The 19,625-nt window shown below is 33.9% G+C and overlaps 2 long non-coding RNA genes across 2 annotated transcripts; one reads left to right on the top strand and one right to left on the bottom strand.

The window, feature by feature from the left end:
* Window positions 1-9: 9 nt before the first annotated feature.
* LOC128236933 (uncharacterized) lies at window positions 10-5,382 on the bottom strand. Its single transcript, XR_008261465.1, has 3 exons — window positions 5,349-5,382; window positions 1,776-1,888; window positions 10-672 (listed from the first exon to the last, which is right to left on the bottom strand). It is a non-coding gene; the product is annotated as an uncharacterized LOC128236933 (long non-coding RNA).
* Window positions 5,383-6,224: 842 nt separating this feature from the next.
* LOC128237402 (uncharacterized) lies at window positions 6,225-7,061 on the top strand. The gene is made up of 3 exons (XR_008261598.1): window positions 6,225-6,299; window positions 6,515-6,589; window positions 6,942-7,061. It is a non-coding gene; the product is annotated as an uncharacterized LOC128237402 (long non-coding RNA).
* Window positions 7,062-19,625: the final 12,564 nt, after the last annotated feature.

Here is a 19,625-nt window from a genome sequence, read left to right as displayed (position 1 = left end):
TTTCAAAAGCAGTATCACCTATATATATCAGCCCCGAGGAAATAAACTCTTTTAAAACAAGCATGTGTTCTTCGTAAACTATTTGTTCCATCTCTAGCCTTTCTGAATGACAAAGGGTGTTCCTAATCTCTCTCAAACCATTCAAGGACTCTGCTAATCTAACATACAATGTTTGTGGTTTGGGACACAACACCGAGAAAAGACAAGAGCATAAGGATATATTCCATGTGTTCACCTCTGTTGCCTTTCCGGACCTAGGATAAAGTTTGTCTTCGTATTGTTGACCAACTGCTGTTGCAAGCACTTCGAGTTTGTAGTGTATAAGAACTGGATCAATTGGATCTGCGATTTCATAGCACAAGAGCTTCCTTTGAACGTGTGTAAAAACACAACTTAGTAATGACATGTCCCATTTCTCGACATTTGATCGTGTACCAGATGGCGGATATAGTATGTCTTGATTCATTTTCGAAGAAGCAGATGGCATCTTTAATATATGAGCTTTTTCTCTCGAAAGGAATTGATCCACACATATGTAGCCAAGTGAAGACACAAAAATTGGCAGAAGCCTTTTCATGACCTTAACACAACATCGTATCAGCATTTGTAATATATTGTTGTAACGGTCGGCATCGCTAAAACTAAACATGTCCGACATTGTTTAATGTACACCTAGAAGAAATATATGATAATTGTTAACATAAACATACAATACATAACACATAAATGTAATCCTGGAAACATGCAAAGGAAACAAGTTAAAGATTATAAGTTATTACACATGTTTGGAAATGTACTGTTACCTTCTACGGTAAATTGTTTCCAATATGTTGTTTCTATTGTCTGATTCCTTATATATGCTTACTCGAAACGAACAATTATGCAAATGAATCTACACACAAACTACAAAAGCAGGTCTAGTAGCACCAAAATCAGAATTCAAAAGCAGAACATTACGTACACACACCATCTTAAAAAATATCCAATCTAATAAGACATCCGAAATCGAAGACTCAATTTCCATACAAATGATCAAGTCTTTGCTGCGGGGGTTTATCCCCGTTGAAATAGTGCGTTAATTACAAGTTTCATTTTATACCAAGAATGAACCAGTTGAGAAATATTGCCGCCGGAAAAAAGCACATTCCCATAACGATTGGCCACCACAAAGTAGATGAAGAAGTTTTATACCATTCGTTAATTCATGTATATGCACATTAAATAATGATTAACAATGATTTTCTTCTGGTCCGTTTTTGGACTTAGCAGTGAGTAATATTTCAGGCATATCAGAAATATAGATGAAAGTTACTAAAGGTAGCATGTGTGCGTGCTAACGCTGTTCCTGTGCTTTCTGTAAAATAAGTTGTCTAAATTGTCATAAAACGATCAGACAAAAAAAGGATCATATTTCAAGATAAAAGAAACCAAATAAAGGACATATCTGATAATACACATTAATGTTAAAATGACAGTTTATTAAAGTATTTATCTACCCATCTTACTATACTGCACATGAGGGCACTTAACAAGGTTATTTTCAAATTATGTTATTTCAAACAAATTATTATGTTGGGTTCTGTTCTATCTGATAACAAAATTACAGGTTTAAATTATGAATTACATGTTGAATATGTGATAAAAACTGATGACTTTCACACAATACTTCAACAAGTTTCATAAGCGTTTCAGAGACGGTGAAATCAGCCTGGATGTTTCCCCAAGAACAGACCGTTACCTCATTTCTTAAAAAAGAATTGTGTAAATTAACTTACTAATAAATTATCATATGATCCAGCGGAGAGCTGCCAAGTTTGTCTTTGTCACAGTCGAACAAATCTTGTTGTGCTTGCCTGGCTTTCACTCTGATGAGGACTTTCACGCATTCCTTACAATTAAATAGGGATTAACTTTACCAAAACAAACATGATTACAAATAAATACTCTTATCTATTAACTCAGTAAATTTCGCATTGGAAGAAAGGCAAAATGCACGAAAGATACATGTGTCGTAACCAATGTAATACATCATAAAGGAATATATAATGCGTTGTATAAAATGATATCAATTTTATGCAAGTTTCTGACAGTTATCTTTTTTCTTGCAATGGTATCATCTGGTGTCTAGTCCCTTAAAAGAACACGATATTTGTTTACGCCTAGACGTTTTGTCGATACCCGGGTTGCATAGATTCTTAAATATTGAAACACTTCTATAAGAAACAGAATATTTGGATCAATATCTAAATGAAAACTGTTCAATGCAAACGCTTTTCAGATTTCTTTGGGTAGTAAAGTTATCAGTGTAAGTAAATGTATTCCAAATAACAATTGAAGCATTTAAACTTGTTTCCTGGTATTTGAATGTGGCCTGATTCGTGTGAGTGTTTCACAGGTGTTAATGTGTTGCCCTATTGTTGATCTGCTGTTTGTCTGTTCATACTGTTATTTACTATACTCTCGATCATGACAGTGAATACTTTAATCAATACTCGATTCCTGATGGTAAATATCGTCATATAAACCCGACATGTATTGCTATAAATGTATCCAAATGGTGTTTAAATTAAAATATTAACTCATAAGCCAAAACTACCTTATTATGTTTTTCTGATTAATCAAATTTCGAAATTTTGGCCACTTTTCCAACTTTCGAGAATCAGCTATTCTACACATATTAACGATATAAATCTCCCTATATAAACTATTTTTTTTTGTTTACAAATGTGCACGCACAGTGGTATGCCGAAGCAATAATACATTCCTTTTTGGTAATTTAATTTAATTTAAAATATCTTGAAACAAGATACACAGAGTAGAGTATTGACAAAATATAAAATCGATATTTGAATGAAGTCTTAAAAGCAAGTTTCAGCAATTTACAGTATATAGTTACACATATTGTTTTAAAATACTTCTACAAAGAAGAAAATGTATTGTAAAAATAATAATAATAATGCATCTAGAAGGTTAATTAATATTGCTTTCGGTTAAGAAATATATGGCGAAGTTTATTAGGCCAGTAAAACGAGGTATGCTTATATTATATCATATGTATTTGTTCTAGGTATTTGCTAATGCCATTGTAAACTTATGTGTAGTATAACGCCTTAAGCGAAGGAGGGTTAAATTTGTTTGCTTTTATTTTAAGTGACTGTATACTCAAACTATGCATCAGTCCTGAACCACATGTTGATACCATATTCGGCAGTTATGTCTCCAGATTCCAGACAAGAAGGTTCGTATTGTTTAAATTAGATTTTCTATACGAATATATAGAGTAAATACAAGCCCCAGTAATCGACTGAAAAACATCAACTTGGTTACGGGTATCTAGCTGATTCTGTATACTAAATATCTCAGCACTGTTATCTTAAATTATCAGACTAGGATATATTTAAGAAAGCTTCTATTTAAAAATATTCCTATGGCAGACTAATTATTAAATTGCTTTAAGTCGTTTAAATACTACCTAGTGCATAAAGCTCTTCCGCCTGTCTTCATAATTGCTGATTCAATTTATAAGGACAATACCTCGACTTTAGTTCGAGCAAAAAGAAAGAATTTATGACTAAGCATGTTTTTTTTGAAATAGCATTTTGAAGCTGTTTAATTGTGTGTAATTGTAAATATAAGCTTGTACAATTCACATTATTTTGACGGTGATGGGGGTCAAACTTATGTATAGATTTTTGTTAGGCTTTAATTTGTGTGAAGTCAGAAAGCTAGTATGATACTTCTGCAACGACACGATTTTATGTTATACGGTATACTTCGTAATCATAGTGATCGAACATATATACATTTATATATCAAAAATAAAAGAATGTCATATTTACCAATTTCAATATCCACAAGCACACATTCAGTGGTATACTAAAGCAATAATTATGTTAATGTCAACATCGTAAAACATGATACATGAGTCTAGTATTTACAAAAGATTAAGTATCATTGTTTGAAGGTAAAATGCTCAATAGCACAATCATGGATAGAATACACTAATGATGTAATCTGTGCCTGTCAAAAGCAGTTCAAAAATCTAATTAAAAAGTAAACAGGAATCGCGATGTTACAAAACCGGGTTTTTAATCTATTCGTTTTATCTAGATTTGTGAGCTGCATCAGATAGATAAACATATCCGTATTAAATAACTGTGTTGTTATGCCTTAAAGCTTCACTCTTACAGATTGAACGTTTTCACAATTTATTTTTATTTTTTGTCATGGCAATTTATGCACAAATGCATGGATATTAGTGGTATAAGACTGCTGACAAAAATCAGATTGAAGATTTCATATTTAAGTTCAAAAGTTGATGTTGTTTGCATTTTTTCTTAAACCGTTAGTAACTCGTTTAGCCATAAATCATTAATTTTGGAACGGAAATATGAAAATCTGCGATCTGATTTTTGTCAGCAGTCTTATATCACTTATATCACTGGTTTCCAAGTATTTTCGCACAGATTGGATCGTTCCAAGACAAAAACATATGAAAGTTGTCAAAACGTTCAATCTGTGAGAGTACAGCTTTAAAGGAGTAAGCACTGTCACTCCGTTGAAGCAATAGATAAGCCTTTAAAAATAAATGGCGATGTAATGTGTGGTTTTAAAATATGTATTATAATATTCAATGCCTAAGATTAATGAACTGAACTTAAAAATAGATACTACTATTACTTCTAAATGATAAAATTTGGTTATCCGACACGTTAATTTATCAACATCTCAACACCCATAGTTTCTGTGTATGGAACAAACGTAATACCATTTTTAAACATCATTATACAATTGTACAATAATAAACTCCCTATTGATATTTACTACGACCATAGCACGAGTTTAACAACTCCTATATCTCTGATGTTATTAAATGTTTGTGTATTGGCAAAATGATCGGGCGTTTGCACTTGCGTGTGGTGTTCTTGTTGATTCATTTATTATGAACTACGGTAACCATCTGAAGTAAGCGTGAGTGAACCTGACAAAGGGTCTACAAGACGGCAGCTCCTACCACCAAAAGGTTCCATTGCTGTTGCAATAATGACACTTCGACTTTATGTTTGAGCAAATCGCATACAGTCGGTTGGTTTTCGAGTCAATTACATTATAATATACAGACAAAATATCATGATAAGAATATATAGTGTTAGTCATATTCTTTAGAACATTGACCCTCGGTAAAACTTGATAATAAATTATGTTCGATTCTGTTTTATTTCTGAAAGGCTAGTATATTAATTCCTACAACTACAAGGTCTAATGATATTCGATATACGTTTTAAATATTCAAAACATATTGATCGAATAAGCAAATATTTATATAAATATGAGCAATGCATATTTACCAATTTCCAAATCCATAAATACACCGACAGTGATATACTGAACCAATAATGCATTGTTTTCATGTCAATGTCTAGTCAATACAAAATATATGGATTATTGTTTGAATGTACATTGTTTAATAAAGAAGTTCTTCTAGATCTCTTTGAATAGTTAAACAATAGACAAAACGATAACAATCAGTTGGAACGACAATATGAATACCCATCGTTTCGTAAGGCGAAACCTTTGCTTTGTAATTAATAGGAGGTTTAAATATCAAAACACATACATAGAAGAGCTTTTCGTTTTATAATGTTGACTACCTTATATAATTATACTACTTTATATGCGAGCTCTTGTACCCTACATTTTTATGTAAAAATAACGCAATTATACACCATTAAAGGGGCTAGACGACCTGGGAACCCTGGTGAATCTTATATACCCACATTTGGATGCAAGGCAAGTGTCCTTACAATGAAACGTAAAAATCAGATCCAACACTAAACGAGCTTAAGGTTACTCGCTGTGAAAGAAAATAGTATACAAAAATGAATTTGATGGATTAAGTTTACGAAATGTTTGTGGATTAAATACCTTAAATATCATCTTCATAATATGTTTTATATTAATTCATTTTTTTTTCTATTTCAACATCTCCGCGGGGGAGACTTATATATAAGTTGTAATAATAATAATAATAATAATAATAATAATAATAATAATAATAATAATAATAATAATAATAATTACACTTAAAATAAAATAATAATAATAATTGTAACTAGGTGACAAGTAATAGTGTACGGTAACCTATACTTGTCGGTAAACTATTTAGATAGACTTAAATAGTAATGATCTCCCTTGGAGAGTATTTGTAGTTTATAAGGAAGCCGCTAGAAAGATATTTTAGTTGGTTTGAAAATCTGGAGTCATCGAGATGTTAGATTGAAGTTACTGATAGATATTAGGTAGGTGGATACTTCAGACTTTATTCTACGTGTACGTAATATTAGTTTGTCGGGACACTTTCTTATTTCTTGTATTTTTATATTTCTTTCGACACTATATTTGGAAATTCGTTTCACTCAAAATTTACAAGGGCTGCTAGAATATTTAATGAATCTTTTCCAGATTCATTGTCACTTTTTGACAGGTACTGTTATTTGCATTGTTGTTTTAACAGGCTACCGTTGCAGTGAGCGGGTCGTGTGATATATCATATATGGCAGAGATGTTTGTCTAGAATACCACATATTCTGTAAGTGTTTGTATTTTTGTTTACCATATTTAAAGTGTTGGAACCACACTGTTTAGCATTTAATATTATTGTGCAAAGACTGACAAAAAGGCTTTGTTTGTAAGTTCAAGAAAATGTGAATGGACAGTCAATGAAATGCGAATGAACAGACATTTGTACTGGGATTATATAATGTGTTATTTGTAAATATTTAAGGTGTCATGTGTACATCAGGTGTCATGCGTACATCCGGTGTTAAAAGTAATGTGTATTTTTAACAAGGATTTTAGAGTGTATGCATAATGTTTATTTGCTAAAATAACATTTGATATGCATGGAAAATGTTCCTACAATTGTTTATTGTTAATTTCAGGACGAGCTCTACATTGCAGTTTATATATTAATACAAACCGAGTTACTCGTTGAAAGGCATTATATTTGTCCTATAAATATTTATCTATTAACTTTTAATATGGAATGTGAATGATTTGAAAAATAAACGAACTCACAAAGTGCGGTGTTTTTTAATAAGTAAAATACCCATAAAAAGGCACTTTACAACAATGGAGCCCCCAGTGAGGACATATATTAAATATTATATTGGACAATATAAATGTAAAAAGTAACTCAGTTGTTAAATATTATTCGTGATCAACACAACGCAGACGAGGTGCAGGAACGTTGTTGGTCGTATCGGGACGTTGGGTGGTCGTATCGGGACGTTTTGGATGGTAGTGCAGAACCGTTGGGACGTATTTAGAGGAGTTGGTCCAGCGACACGTTGGGACCACGGTTACCAGCGAGAGACTACTAGATTCTCATCAACACATACAGGCATCGACACGGAGGACTACTACGAGTGGCGGAAACTTTCCAAATTAAGACAGTGGTGTGGTTCCATGTAAGAATTGTATAACATAAAAAAGTTCTGATTATACTCAATACCAGAAAATATTTATTATATTTTATTCCTGGAATTGTCCTGTAATACGAACTATATATATATATATATATATATATATATATATATATATATATATATATATATATATATATATATATATATATATATATATATATATATCAGTAATGTAAAGGGTTCCGATTTTACTCAATTCTAGAGAATATCCTATATATTATTCCTAGAATAAATACATTTCAGATTGAGTAAACATATTTAATTCAAAGATAACGGTAGTGTTTGGAGAGGACCAACCAGAGAAAACCGCCTATACTGGAGCTTACAGGACAAGGTATATTAGTTAGAAATTGTATTGATATTCAAACAAAACTCTGTATGGTTACATTTTGTTGTGTAAACTGTATACCATTGTTTTGTACAAATGTTATTAATATTTGTTTTGTATTGATTTGTTGGAACACAAGATATTTGAACATTGTGAATATCTCGCACAACATTTTTCATTTTTAGAAAATCTTTTTTGGTAAATTTTTGAATGTTTCGATAGATTAAAAGATCATTTAAATATTCATTATTTATGGGTTTTTTTTCTTTTGATAGAGATTTTAGGTAAAGAATTAGAGATATTATAAGTTAGATCGCTGTCCGTGCTCGTAGATTTCATAACATTTGAAGAATGTTTTAAGTAAAACAAGCATTATACTATACATACAAGTATTAAAGGTAGTATAGACATAAACCTCCAATAGTGTTGATTTCAATAATTTTTAGATGTTTAGCAGTAACTTTTTAGTTAAATGTTTAGCGGCGAGAGTTATTTTTAGGAAGATATGATAAATTTTTACTCTTTGTAAAATGGTGTGCTACATTTGAGAGTGATATAGGAAAGGAACAGTGAATTTAAGTAGGAAAATTGGTGCAGAGACTTTATAGTGAAAATAGAGACTTTAAATTTAAATACAAAAATATTATTGATAGCATTGCTAATATGGAGACAATAAGTGAAGAAGATTTAGCTTTGTTAGGAGCAATAAAGACACTAAAAGGTTCCACACCAGAAGAACTTGAAGCAAAATTAAAGGCTGCTACAGATGTTAAGCCAGTCATCAAAGAGAAAGATTCTTCCAAGTATCCAAGAATATCTTTATTTTATGGAGAATCGGGCAGGGGGAAGTATCTTATAGGACTTCCAAAATCATTTCCTCAGTTTCCACGAATCAAGATGATAGAGCACAAAGAGTCTATAACTCAAGTAACCAACTTTATTGACCCTATTGCAGAAAAGTACTTGAGAAAATTTGCATCAAATGTTGATGTCGTCAAGACGTATAATAATTGCTTAGATAAAACATGGACACTTTTTCATCGGTGATAGACGAAAAGATTGTAGATGACAGTACAGTTATTTAAGCTAGAGAATGTAATGGAACACAAGGTCTATGGAAATTATTGATAAGTAAGAGATAACATTCTGATTTTAACACGGATCAAGACTATGCTAATTATGCTGTAATAACACAAAGCACCAACGCATTACACAGGGGTTATAACCCAAATGTGAATCAACCAAATAAGAGTAAGAGCTGGAAGTAGAAAACTCTCTTAAATGTGTGATAAGCGATCGTTTGTCGATAAAAACACGTCTGTGGACGCGAATGATTTGTTTGGTAGTGTTGAATTCCTTATGGCATGCATGTCATGGCGTGTAATACCGGAGTAACGGATGAGATGCTATTTTTTATCAGTTGAAGAGTCAAAAAGTAGTAGATAATTATACATATAAAAGGCTTTTATCGCAATTACATGAAGTATGATGATTATTAAAACCGCTTGCTATTGATGCTCAGGAATCCTTGGTTCTGTTGCGAATATGCTTTCAAAAGTCTTTTCTTCTACCCCATCAAAAGCTATAGGAAATGTCAGCTCGTGTATTGCTTAAGAAAGAGGAATGAAGGCTTTATAAAAAGGAAAAAAATCGGCTGCTGATGCGGGCACAACATTTGATGAACGTGTAGTTACCAAAATGCTCACCCATACATCGCACGCAATCCTAAATAAACAGAACCTAACAGAAAAAGCAAATAACATCATCAGTAAATATTGCACAGGTGTATCACCGCTCATACCGATGCAGACCCATGGTGAGGCTAACGAGCCCCGAACCCCTAGCAAAGTTTCAATCCGACACCCTGATTAATGGTTCATGAACTGTATATAGCTGTAGCTATACAAGAAGTTCAATGGTTGAAGGTAAGAAAAAGAATTATTTCCTTAAAGTGAGATAAGGAAAACAATATTCAATTATAGAACATGTGTAATATAGATTTATCAAAGGGATTGAATATTCCAAGTCCCAGTCCGAGTCTATCATCAATAAAATACGGAAATAAAACTGATAAAGATGAGCCGGGAGCTGTTTTAAAGGTTTAGTATGACATCTAGAATGAATAAAGGAAATAGAAGCAGAGGTGAATAATTAGCTAGATATGGAACGTGTTTAATTTAACAAAAATATAGGATTTAAGATCAAAAGGGTGAAATGCACTAACCTTATTTACCACACAGGTGAAAAGGCATCCCCACAATTATATCTGTGTTATGGTTAGTTGAAAAGACAATTGAGTAAAAAACGACAATTTAATCGAATAAATATGTTCCTCCTCGTTTCGGGTCAGATCTCGTTCCCATGAGACCAAAAAGGAAAAAGCCTCGTTTCTCCTCTCCTTCAAAAGCAAGTGCATCCATCGATGGTCTAGAATATGATATTGAAGATAACAGAGCGCCTTGCGAGGCTTAGTACTACAGATTCTACGGACTAAACTATTCTTTTACTTATAAATGAGTTAAAACATATCTTGTTATAATATTGAAAATGGACATACTTAATTTAACTGAGACACCTATAAATGATGAAACTATTGAAAAATATGAACATCACAAGTTACTGGGACACTCCTATGAACAATACTGGTGAGATTAGAATCAGCATTTAGACGCAGTATTTATTTGAACATCCGAATGAATCTTATTGTTAAGGGTAGACTCACAGAGGCAGACAACATGGTGATGATACTAAATTTACCCTGACAAAATATGCTGTAATGTATTTGTTTAGTAACATACAATACCAGCTTTCTTCGCAAGAGATTGAATCAATCTTTTCTCCGGGGCAGTGGTCTTCCATGTTAGGCTTGTTAAAATACCCAGATTACTTTAGCAAAACCCAGGGCTTGAATCAGCTGTGGACTAAAGACTCAGCGGTTGCTGCCTATCTTTGTGATAAAGCGGGGTTTGCTTTTAGACAATTGTACTTTATTCGATCTACGATTTCAGCTTCCGTATCCCGTTAGAACTTATCTTTGGATTCTGTGACGACTATACAACAAACACCAACGGTCTTAAGCATACACTTACTCTTGTTAGAAAGCGAAACAATTACGCAATTGTTCCCGTTGATGTTACAGGAGCTGTTCTTGGTAAGGTTTGTTTGTTGATGTCACACGTGGTACCGGGTGGTAATAAAAAGTTACACCTGTGCAACACGATTGAGTATAAGACGATTCTACCGGGTGCTAACAGAATGTGAAAATGCGACAGTTTCACCCTCCCTCAGAGCACCAGCTTTACCTTGAGACTGAGTTTCAAGTATTCACCAGAAAAACCTCGGTGGGTTTTGTTGGAATCAAGACTGAAATGGATGGCAATCAGTTAAAAATGCCGGCTGTTAATGTGAGATGTATGCCATGTTTAACTCAATTGTTGATAACAATGTTTCATTTGTTATGCACAGTTTAGTCAAGTATTTTGTGACGCTGCGGCGTTTAGATCAAGTTTTATCACATGGATGAGTTGGTAAGTATTCCAAACATCACTCTGAGTGATTGGAAGGATTTATACCAATTTTCTGTGTTTCATGTGAGCAGAGTGAGAAGCTAAAGGCCTCTGTGACGGACATCCATGGTAAAGGGCAGTTCAATGCTAACGTTCCAGCAGCAACCGCAGCTTTCATTCTAGTCAGATGGACAAATGATGAATGTTATATATCAATCGTAACGTCGAAATAACACAAATAATCTTTGATGGAAAAATAAAGTGTCATTTATTAACATAAAATTGACAATCAAAGTACCAGTCCTTAGACAACAAAACATTCTGAAGAACAACAAAGTAAAAGGTTACTTCAATTGCAGCAAGTTTTAATTGAAAGAGCTTGTTAAAGAGAGGTATTCTACCTGAGGAGGTTAAAAACAGTCAAACCTAGGCAAGACATTATTCCTAGGTTTGATAGATTAAAAACAACCCCAAACAACCCGAGGCATGTGCCATTAACACAAAAAAGTATATCTTTCCAACCGTTTACAGGGCAGCCCGTTTCATCAAACAATCATGAGGAATCGTAACATTTTGGAGTGGTAGGGTTCGGAATAATAAATCCCAAATTAAAGTTGAGGAGGAGGATAACGTTAAATCAGAATATGTTATACATTAGTAAAACATTTTTCTTCAGGTGGTTTCAAGGAAGATTGGTTATAATCAATAGATAGTAAAAGAAATATACATAAAATAAAATGTATATGTTCAAGAGAGTCGTAACATCTTCGAATGCTGTTTTGAGTGTAATATCTCAGTATATCATAAACGCTGCAACACGTGTGTCACCTCAAATTGTCAAAAACAAGGCAACATAATTTACTGAATTACTTAATAATTATGTTGAGCCACAAACCTTCTACAAAACATTGGATGAGCTCATAGAGCATGTGAAAAAGACAAACCAAAATGTGAATCCTTTCAAGCCGAGGAAACTAGGTCAGCATTAAGCAGATTTACTACTTAATACAATATTGTGCTAAGAAGCCGTTACTTTCCACATTAATTTAGATAATGCAAGACCTGATGTTGTTTGACTTATTTCTGCGAACCTTATGACGAAAATTAAAGTAAATCTTAACTGTAGGATGGAGAGAGTTAGTAAACTAATAGATGATGTAATATCACAGCCTGCATAAATTCACTCTCATGCTGAGGTTAATCTAGAAAGAACAGATGCGAGTGATTTGTATACCATAAATACTAATATGATTTTTGAACTATTATAAAAATTTCAAAGACAGGATAGTAATTAAGTCTTCTCGAATATTATCAGCTTGGAGTTGCATACAATAAAATAAAAACCGCTACGGGGTAACCATTATATTCCACTTTCAAAGAAATTAATGTTGAAAAAAGTCAGCAAAAGAACGATGATAAAGAATGCTTCAAATGGGCAATCGCTAGAGCTATGAACTCCGTCGAAAATCATGCAGAACAAAAAATATCGGATCTGAACGATAGAGCTTATAATTACTTCAACAATGAAAAACGTCACCTTTCCATTTAACCTTAAAACCATAGACAGGTTTGAAAGACAAAATGCTACCATTTATGTCAATATCTTTGAATATGAGGAAAAGGTTTAACCACTTAGGGTTAGCAAAAATGTGCATGAAACTGTTAATAAACTTTTACTTATAGATGAAGGGGAAAACAGCACTACTACTTTCTAAAGAATTTGGGTAGATTTTTGCCCGCCAAATCGAGTAAAAAAGAACATACAAGACATTACTATCTCCGATGACTTACTTCATATATGCTTCGTCGTAGGGCGCCATTTTGCTTAAAATAAAGACTTCAATCTCTCTCTCTCTCTCTCTCTCTGTCTGTCTCTCTCTCTCTCTCTCTCTCTCTCTCTCTCTCTCTCTCTCTCTCTGTCTCTCTCTGTCTCTCTCTCTCTCTCTCTCTCTCTCTCTCTCTGAATAAAGCTTTAAATGTTGAAATGCCGGAGACAGGATCAACCTTACATTTCGAACACTTTAAAAGTATTTTAAAGACTATGAAAATACCATTTGTTATGTATGCTGACTAGGAGTGCTTCATCCAAAAGTTGGAATCAACCCAACCCAACTCAGAAAACAGTTACACCAAACGGTATCAAAAGCATACGGGTTCTGTTAGTACACCAAATGCTTTGATGGTGAGGTTTACAAAGGATTAACCTAAAGCACAATCCTGTCATTTACACAAAAAATTCTGATAATGACTATGTATCTCAGAACTTCGTAAACATGCTAGTTTGCTCCATTTCTTGAACTCTTGTTCGGAGATTTCTTCACACTCTCTGTGGAACCAAACCTCTCAAACCTGAAAAGTCCCCACATGCAATTTCATTAGTAACAATCATAATATATAATATAATATAAACCATTGACTATAACCTATATGTTAAGCCAATGAAATTGCAGATAGACATTAATTAAGAATTGTAAACATTAAGAATTTTCACATTCCGTGTGTAAGATTTTGCATTGCCAATGCATCAGCAAGTTTGAAATATTGGTTTTGAAATATTAAAATTTATTTTAAACAAATTAAGTTTTAACTGTCTTACTTTCTGACATAGTGTTTTATGATAAACATACCACTTTAATACCGTCAAAGCTGCACTCACGCAGATTGATTGTTCTGACAATTTTTCTGTCTTCGAATGAGCCATTTTTGCGTAAACGTCTTAAAACCAATGATACAAGACTGCTGACGAAAGATCGGATCGCAGATTTTCATATTACCGTTGTATGGCTTAAAGTTACTAACACTTTAAGAAAAATGATATTTTTGGCAGTTTTCCAAACAATTGAGATATGTTATATTGTGAGATATTTTATAGGACTGCATTGAATGCATACATGCTAAAATCAGCTAATTCTGAGACAAAAACTAAAAAAAAGATATCAAAACTGTTGAGAGATTGCTTTAACATGCTGTTTAACTTTTTCAAAGTGGTACCGCTTTATACATAACAGTTTATACATATAACTCTATTTGCAAAAGACAAATTCATGTAGATGTCTCCGAGGTCTTTTCAATTCGGATCTCAATTAACTTATAATAACAACAAAGATGTTTTGAACGTCTTAAAGTGGTTCACTCACCTCGCAAAAAAGACACCCAGTGTTACACTGCTTTTCACATTTTCCACACGGAAACTGCGCCTTGCGAGACTTTGCCTTTCCCATCGCAAATGTTCACTTAATATAAAACTGTCACAAAAGTTATTCAAACAATTAATAGTCACTGATGCTACTAAAACCTTGAAATAATACAAAATGCACTGCTAAATCCAGATATTTTGATATGCAAAATTTCAATATTGCGTAAGAAAATAATCAAGGGTTAGACCTCCGCCAATCACAAGTGTAGGACCCTTGGAAGTGTCACGTCGGCTGTGTCTTTCGCGTGGGGCGTATCGGAAATCTAAGGTTTGAAAACCAAAAAAGACTGGTTTATATACTTAATTACCAACGTGGTACCTAAGTCTTTCAATTGAATTCCGCCTTTACGAGAAGAAATAAGGCACGCTTCCGCAAACCAATGGCATGGGGACGTCAAGCACAATTTGCCACAATGGTTCTCTTACCACCTCGCTTACGTCTTCTATTGCTATAACGTCGCAGTTTTTTTTCCTTGCAGCTAGGTCACATAGATTGGTCACGAAATACGTCTATAACTTGCGTAGCATAATTACTAAATGCATAATGCGAAATGAAATTAACGTGTTTTGAGCGTGGTTGAGAAAATTAACGTGTTTTATCAGCCCTCGTATATCACACAGTATCATTACAATCTAATGTACTTTTGAGTTCCACGTCGGATTTGTGCACTTCGTACAAGAATGAAAGTGTAGTTGGTACTTACGATAAACATAAATGCGTGACCTACATCTAAAAGGACGGACCTACCCGTAAACGTTGATGGAGATATTTCTCAAAGGATTTATTTTATCAATCTGACCTTAAAAAACATTAAGATAATAATAAAATCATTTATACTGCTATATACAATTGTAAACATGTTAGTCATCTATACATGTATTATTATGCCCGAGGCATATTATTATATAATGTTTTATTTCAGGTATACGTTAACGAATTAAAGGTGATTAATTAAATGTAAAATAGATAGTAACTTGTTATATTAATGTTCAAAGTACTGTGCCTAATCTTCCTAGATCTATGTGTAGGTTGGCCGTAAGATTTATAGATAGTTCTAATTATTTACAGCGAAATACACATTTATTAGGATTTCGGCATATCAAACACAGGGTGAGCGTGTTTCGGACGGTTTTTAACAGCAATAAGTATTTCAAGTATTAAACACACACGACTTAATTATATATCCCAAGCAGCTATATTATTCAGATTAAAAACTTCCCTTAACATCAAATCAATAACTTATACCATGTATCTATGTTTCAAATATTCTGAAATTGTGATGAAGACATCAATGGTCTTACAATTTATCATTGAAATGTTACTATGGAAACTACAGGGAAAAGCCAGGCATTTAATCATTAAACTAAAACCCTTCTTATAAACAGAAGTATTCGACAGTAAAGAGAGACCGATAATGTTCTAAAGACCAACAGTTACTGAGTGAGAGACATATATCGTACAACACAACACTGACAGACCACATACTCATCCAAATAACAATAAAAATACATAATAAAGTGATGTTTAAACCGTCTTTTAGCGGTCAGCAACGTAAGACATACGCGTTAAATGGTCAGCAACACTGTTCATACGGGATGAGCGATCAGCAACGGAGTTCATACAGGATAAATAGTCAACAACACAGTTCATACTGAATGAATGGTCAGCATTACAGTTCATACTAGATGAATGGTCAGCATCACAGTTCATACTAGATGAATGGTCAGCACCACAGTTCATACGAGATGAATGGTCAGCATCACAGTTCATACTAGATGAATGGTCAGCATCACAGTTCATACGAGATGAATGGTCAGCATCACAGTTCATACGAGAGGAATGGTCAGCAACACAGTTCATACGAGATGAATGGTCAGCATCACAGTTCATTCGAGATGAATGGTCAGCATCACAGTTCATACGAGGGGAATGGTCAGCAACACAGTTAATACGAGAGGAATGGTCAGCAACACAGTTCATATGGCATGGACGGTCAGCAACATACTAGTAATTTAAACTGGATGAATGGTCAGCAACAGAGTTAATACGAGAGGAATGGTCAGCAACAGAGTTCATACTGGATGAATGGTCAGCAACATAGTTTAAACTTGTTGAATGGTCAGCAACAGTGTTCATACTGGATGAATGGTCAGCAACATAGTTTAAACTGGATGAACGGTCAGCAACATAGTTTAAACTGGATGAATGGTCAGCAGCAGTGTTCATACTGAATGAATGGTCAGCAACATAAAGGCTTAGAAAAAGAAGTCAAGGTTTGATAAGGAAAGTATCTTGGCAGCAATTGTACGCCACTGGGAACGCATTCTTACATCGTATAAAGACCAGAATATAAAACACTACACCGTTGAGTCTAGAAGCATATTTTATATGCTTCCGATTATCCAACCTGATGTGATTACCTATGCGAGATACCGCACAAATCCCGATGATCAAAATTTGATACAATAAAACTGCGGTCGTTCGAACAAGCGGTCGTTCGAGAACCGGTGGTCCCTCGGGGTCGGAGCTTGATATGAGTATTTCGCTGTAAAATATAACTAAAACTTCATCTATAAATCTGACTGCCAAACTACTCATAGATCAAGGAAGATTAGGCACAGTACTTTGAACATTAATTCAACAAAACTCAACAGATGCTCTAATTACATTTAATTAATCACCCTTTATTCGTAAATATATACCTGAAATAAAACATCAGTGACTGGATATTATACAATAAGGTGGCTCAGGCATAATAATACATGTATAAATGACTAACATGTTTACTATTGTATATAGCAGTATGAATGATTTAATTAGTATCTTCAATGTTTAATAAGGTCAGATTGATCATAAAAATCCTTTGAGAAATATCTCCATCAACGGGTAGGCTGATCAACTTCCGCATAAAAGCGTTTTTCGTGATTTTGTAGTGTTCATTATGCACCAGTCAATTGTAACCGCACCCCCCCCCCCCAGGTCCGGGGGTATACCGGGGATAGACTTGGAAAAGGGCCGTGTTTTTACTATCCAGGTGGCACCGCAGGGCCGGGTGACCGCGGTGGTTTTGTCATAGCGCCAAATTCAGCCGAGAGTGGGCCTTATATAGAGTCTCTGGGGTGCGGGGGCATTTGGCCGGGGTTTAACCATCAGTTTGTCCCCGCAGGGCGGGGATTTTACCCGGGGTTGGCTGGACCGAAAGTCAAACTCCCGGCTTTTCCCCGGACCTGGTGGGGGGCGTGGTTACAAATGACTGGTGCATTACCGCTCTCTTTGCACATTCATTCAATCCGTCCTTTTAGATGTAGATCACGCATATATATTTATCGTGAATATCAACTACACGTTCAAACTCGCTCAAACCCTGGATTGATGAAGTGTTGTGCAATTAGCGGCCACTACAACAACTTCACAATGGATTGTCGGCAATTTCCGTCGCATAAGGGTTACTTAAAAAGCCATTCATGTTATTTTCATCAACCGCAATAAACCTGAATGTCTAAAAGTATTGATCATATTTGCAAATGGTATAAGTCCAGTGTCGAACAATATTTAAACATATATACATGCACCTAACGATACAAGTCTAAAGGGCTCTTAAATGGAGTAAAAGCTACTTTGTCTGGGGTTATTATTGTAGAAAACGATATTTGTTATCATTGTTTCTCTCAAACTACAACAAACATGTTTTGCAAGGAATATTCAGTAAATAATAGTATATCTATATGAATTGCTCGACATCGGCATTTAAAACAACAATCTTCCTGTTGATGTTTTAAATGTTCAACATATTATTCCAAAATAAAATATGAATTTAAGTGCATAATATTGTCTATTGTTGCTTTTTTAAAAACATTGTTCCTTTAAAATATCAATGATATGATATTCATTGTATGCAAAAAATTGAAGTTTTCAATGTATATACTTGAAAAACAAAAAGTTTAAACTCAACTTTCAAACTCAACTTTCATTATCAACGCATTTTGACTGTTAAGAAAACACTTGTTAACATGTAATTTTAATTGCATTATGTGTTTTGTTTTTGTTCTGGTGGTTCGAAACATCGGTAACCTCGAGGTTTTGGCTCGGTCCCCGGCGTCCTCGAGCGATCGCAGTTTTACTGAATACCTTTTACCTTCAAATATTATTTTTGAAGAAACAAAACGAAAAGTCATTTTGTCAATTTTACCACGTGCGACGATGTCGCGTTTAACACAGTTAATTTTTTTCATTAATTAAAGTTCTACTGATATAGGAACGCCATAATTTTACATGTTTTGAACACTGTAATATCATCTATGGCTCGTTGTTATCTTCGATTGAAGTAGAAAATCATGTTTTCAAACACTTGCCACATGACCGGATATGCAAGATAAGCAAAGTGTACCATATCAACTTTTGTATCTGATCTTCATTCATTTAAACCAATTCTATGTAGATTGTAGAAAAATCGTGTTTCGACGCGTGATATGAATTACATCTTTTAATCAATACACCATTTACATGACATTTTACCAAGTAAAAACACATTCAATTTTCAAAAGTGTACAAAACACTTAAACTTCCTTATTTCACTTAACTGCTATTGTTAATGTTTTTGTTAGTGTTTCGATTACTAAGGCACATCAATTTTCAAAAACAAATATTCTCACGATATATAAATTAAGGAACGATCAAGCACCCGCACATGAGTCGAACGTTGGAGTTGGATTAGGCGTATAGGTAATATTTACGATATTCTACTTTCTATGTAACTTTTATAATAAGCACCGGTACATTAAACAGATTCGTCACCACCGGGCAGCACCAATGCCAAGATAATGATCACCTTAAGCAGAATTGTCTCTATATGCGTTAGCTTTTGGACTAATTGTTAATATAAATATCTGGGTCCTGACTTATGTTAAAATGATTTTTTAACGAAATGCTTATAGATTAATACATCTATTTTGACAATTTATTTTTTTCCGCAAAAGACGGAAAATGACTTGATTTTTTTTTATTGGACTGTAAAATATTTTGGAAGATATCTTTGAGGTCGATTTTTCGAAATGAAATCGAAGGAACCATAATTGGAAACAAACTATCATGGTGCGACACATTGTTT

This window comes from Mya arenaria, chromosome 6 (genome assembly GCF_026914265.1).
Source record: "Mya arenaria isolate MELC-2E11 chromosome 6, ASM2691426v1".
Taxonomy (NCBI): domain Eukaryota; kingdom Metazoa; phylum Mollusca; class Bivalvia; order Myida; family Myidae; genus Mya; species Mya arenaria.
Note: the sequence above shows the minus strand (reverse complement) of the source record. Positions and strands in the feature narration are given on the sequence as shown.